The sequence below is a fragment of the Zea mays genome, chromosome 6 (genome assembly GCF_902167145.1).
Source record: "Zea mays cultivar B73 chromosome 6, Zm-B73-REFERENCE-NAM-5.0, whole genome shotgun sequence".
In the NCBI taxonomy this organism is placed as follows: domain Eukaryota; kingdom Viridiplantae; phylum Streptophyta; class Magnoliopsida; order Poales; family Poaceae; genus Zea; species Zea mays.
In genome coordinates, this window is record NC_050101.1 from 129,063,560 (window position 1) to 129,067,673 (window position 4,114).

The window sequence follows — 4,114 nt, forward strand, 5'->3', positions numbered from 1 at the left end:
TATTAACTACTGGACTTGTTACATCCCCATTATCTTGCAACACTAAATTATAGTGAGTTTTTGAAGATTGGGAATTTGGTTCTAATGGGGTACATGGTTTACCTATGTAGATTCAGAAGTGTATCTAGCTGAAAAGATGGACAAATACCCAGGAAAGAACCGGAAGAGCTTTACCAGTAGGAATTGTTTGATTGTTCTATAGTTTTCATCTGTCATCTGGGTTGGGCCCCTTATCATCATATCTATTGTTAGTGTGGTTGGTAAAAAAATATGGATTAACATGATCAGGGATAACCAAATGTGTTACTTTTCAGCCTATAACCCTAGATTGTTTCCTACGGTAAGTCTGTTAAAACTCAATTGTTTGTTTCAATATATTTGGAATTGCGCCTTTAACCTAGAGTGAAATTTCCTCTACTTATTTCTTCTGTTGAAGTGACATGCTCTGAACTGCTCTTGGCTTCAGGTATGCTTATCCATGGCGGAAAGAAAAAGTGATTGACTCAGACTTGAAAAGAAAAGATGGCCTTTGCCCATTGACGCCTGAGGTAAGCCATCAAGTTTTCTATTGTATCATCATAGGTCCCTGTGCTTCAAGTGCAATATCAGTGCGTGTACTGTACATATATAGTTGTACATTTGAGAGGCCATTGTCATCCCATACATGCAGAATTGAGTATTACATACATGGAACATCACTTTAAGTCCATGTGGATATTTTATCATGTCATATGTTAAATGCATGCTGAAATACTTGGGAATGGATGCAAATTGTGTTTGTGGAGAAAGATATTTGAAATGGCATCACAGACATCATGAAAGTATTGTAGATAAATGTGGATATAAACAAGTTATGCAAATCATCGTTCCTCTCTTTTACAGTTAACTTTGTTCAGCTAGGCCTCTCTTTTTCCCTGCATACACTTTTCTTTTTCTTTTCCCTTGTGTGTGTGTCCACTAAAGTTATATAATTTTCAGCCTACACTGCATATTATGCGGGTAAGGCTTTGCGCTTAAAGATACCCTTCCCCAGACCCGCACAGTGCGGGAAGCCTACGGCACTGGGTACGCCCTTTTTTTCTTTGTGGTTCTGTTTTCTTCTTTGATATCGATAATTGTACAACACAAACTGCATTTCCAAATTTTCCCTTTTAGATATTAAATTTCTTTCAACTCTTTTGGGGGATATGGAACTTCAGTCTCTTGTAGCTTGTGCCTGTTTCGGTTATAGATAAAACATCAACATGTGTTCACGATTAAGTGTTCTTTGTAGGCTAAATGCATACAACTTGTTTGAGGTGAGAGTATCTGGTGATGGAAATTGTTAGGTACACCAACTCATGCCCATTCTATTTTAGTATTTCTTTGATACAGCAACAACAATAACAAAGCATTATTGTCCTAAGCAACTTATCAGGCTCATTCTATTTGTGAACAAAATCAAATAAAACATTTCCTATCGAAAAAAGAACAGATGAAGTATTCAGAAACATAATTTTCTAACCATTGGTCTAATATATTTTTTCATTCCTGAGAGGCTTGCATGCTTATATGTGTTGTTTTTCTCTTTTTGTAGCTCAAGGAATGTAACTCCTTATATGAAGGTTACGTTCCAATGAAATATAAACATTATTGCAAGAAAATGAAGAAGTATGGATATTACTATATTAACTTTGCCGCTTCAATAATAGAAGTCCCTGAATTTGTGAATTTTCTGACTGTTGTATTATTGAAAAGAATCTTTTCCAGGTATGGTGAATGGGGTGACCATGTCACGCTACAAGCAGCTACTGACAAGGTTAATTCACTTTTTATGCTATGTTTCTATCATCATTTGCTCTACTGAAGTTTCATGCAGCCTATGTTTCTTTCGTCATTTCTTTTTCTGCATCGTTGAAACTGATCGACAGTAGTGCGTCTTTCTGATGGTCAGAGACTCAGGATCAGTTCTCCAAGTACTCCTGCACTTGGAACCATCAACAAAGAGTCAAAGAGTAAAGATGTTATTCCACGATGGTGTGACCTTACCGACAACCTGATGAAGATCCTTACTGAGAGGGTTTACTCCTTCACTATGACTGCCGATCGAGAAATTGTCAGCAACATCAAGGAAAAACTTGCCTACGTTGCCCTTGATTATGAATAGGAGCTGGAGACTGCCAGGACCAGCTCCAGTGTTGAGAAGAGCTACGAGCTGCCCGATGGCCAGGTTATCACAATCGGTGCATAAAGGTTTAGGTGCCCTGAGTTTCTATTCCAGCCATCCTTCATTGGCATGGAATCTGCTAGCATCCATGCCATGTACAACTCCATCATGAAGTGTGACATCGATATCAGAAAGGATTTGTACGGTAATGTTGTCCTCAGTGGTGGCTCCACTATGTTCCCTGGTATTAGTGACCGCATGAGCAAGGAGATTACTGCACTTGCCCCCAGTAGCATGAAGGTGAAGGTGGTTGCTCCGCCGGAGAGAAAGTACAGTGTTTGGATTGGTGGTTCAATTCTGGCCTCCCTCAGTACCTTTCAGTAGGTTGTTATCCTGTCAAAATCTAAATGAGACGTTTTTGCTTGCTCTGCAATCTATTGTATTTGAAATTTGACTTAGTCTTGTTATTGTGTTGTAGATGTGGATCTCCAAGGAAGAGTATGATGAATCTGGTCTGGGCATCGTCCACATGAAGTGCTTCTGAATTTCAGGAGCAGTATATATGTTGCTTGCATTTTCAGTTAGTTGGGATGCAAGTTTGTCCCATGGTCTCTCTAGCATTCTTCGTTCTTTCTGGATATTGAAGAGCAGTTGGCCATGGAGCATTGTGCAAGGTGGTAAAGTCGATTGATGTACTGTACAAAGAAACATGTGCAATACTTCAGCAGTATAGATCGTTAGGTCAGTTTAGTTTTTTCCCCAACAACAGTGCCATATTAGGATGTTCCTGATGTGCGTGGTTGGTCTGGATTTTACACAACGGAAGGGTGTCGGCTGTTGCCCGTGTAGTTTGCGTCTTTGTGAAAATAACTAGACTGCACGTTGGGGTTCTAAGAGGGTTCATGTAAAGAGGGTGATGCTTATGTGAAAAAGGTTTATCTCACTATAGAAAGAATGGCAACAGTTATGAAAAGGATATTGAAATGGATGACAATATGTTTCTTGAGGTTGATGATAATATGTGTTAGTTTTTGTGTAATTATTGTGTACTAACATTTTATTGAATAATTTGTGTCATCACCACGTACGGACATTGTACTATATTTAAAACGTGTGTGGCACTACTATAAAGTTGTATACATAGTTTAATTTTAATTAACAACACAACATAGGGTCATGAATATGTATTGTTGTATTGTTCTTTTTCCGTTGCAACGCACGGGTATTTACCTAGTCTATTTATAGGCACAGGTCGCGGCCTGTATGAAATTACATTCATGTCCTTTACAACTAGTTACAATCATGACACAAATTATCATGGGCCGATCGGTCTTTTCATCTTTAAGTCGATGCATCCCTTCGTCTCAAGGCGTATCACTATGCCGAAGCTCCCTGGATGGTAGCTTCGACGTTGCTTTCTGTGTTAATCTTCCGAAGGTGTTTCTTCTTATAGGACCTTTGGCGACGAAGTAGACCCCCAACAATAATGATACAGAAATTCGAGATGTCAATGATGGGGGGGTTGAAGTACTTCCTTGGATTTCAAATCAAGCAACTCTAAGAAGGCACCTTCATCAGTCAAACTAAGTATATTCAAGTTTTGGAATGAAGAATGCCAAACCCATCAAGACACCCATGGGAACCAATGGGCATCTCGACCTCATCAACACGGGAGGTAAATGTATAGAACAAAAGGTATATCGGTCGATGATAAGATCTTTACTCTATTTATGTGCTTCACGATCGGATATAATGCTTTCAGTATGCATGTGTGCAAGGTTCTAGGCAAATCCTAAGGAAGTTCACCTTAGGGTCGTGAAAAGAATCATGAGATATTTAGTGTACACTCCTAAGTTTGGGTTGTGGTACCCCAAGGGATCTACCTTTGATTTAATTCGGTATTCCGATGCCGATTATGCCAGATGTAAAATTGACAGGAAGAGCACATCAGGGACTTGTCAGTTTCTG

General features: G+C 39.2%; 1 pseudogene; it reads left to right on the forward strand.

Moving 5' to 3' along the window:
- The first annotated feature begins 1,818 nt into the window (after positions 1–1,818).
- On the forward strand, positions 1,819–2,690 carry LOC103631374 (actin-like; annotated as a pseudogene).
- Positions 2,691–4,114: the final 1,424 nt, after the last annotated feature.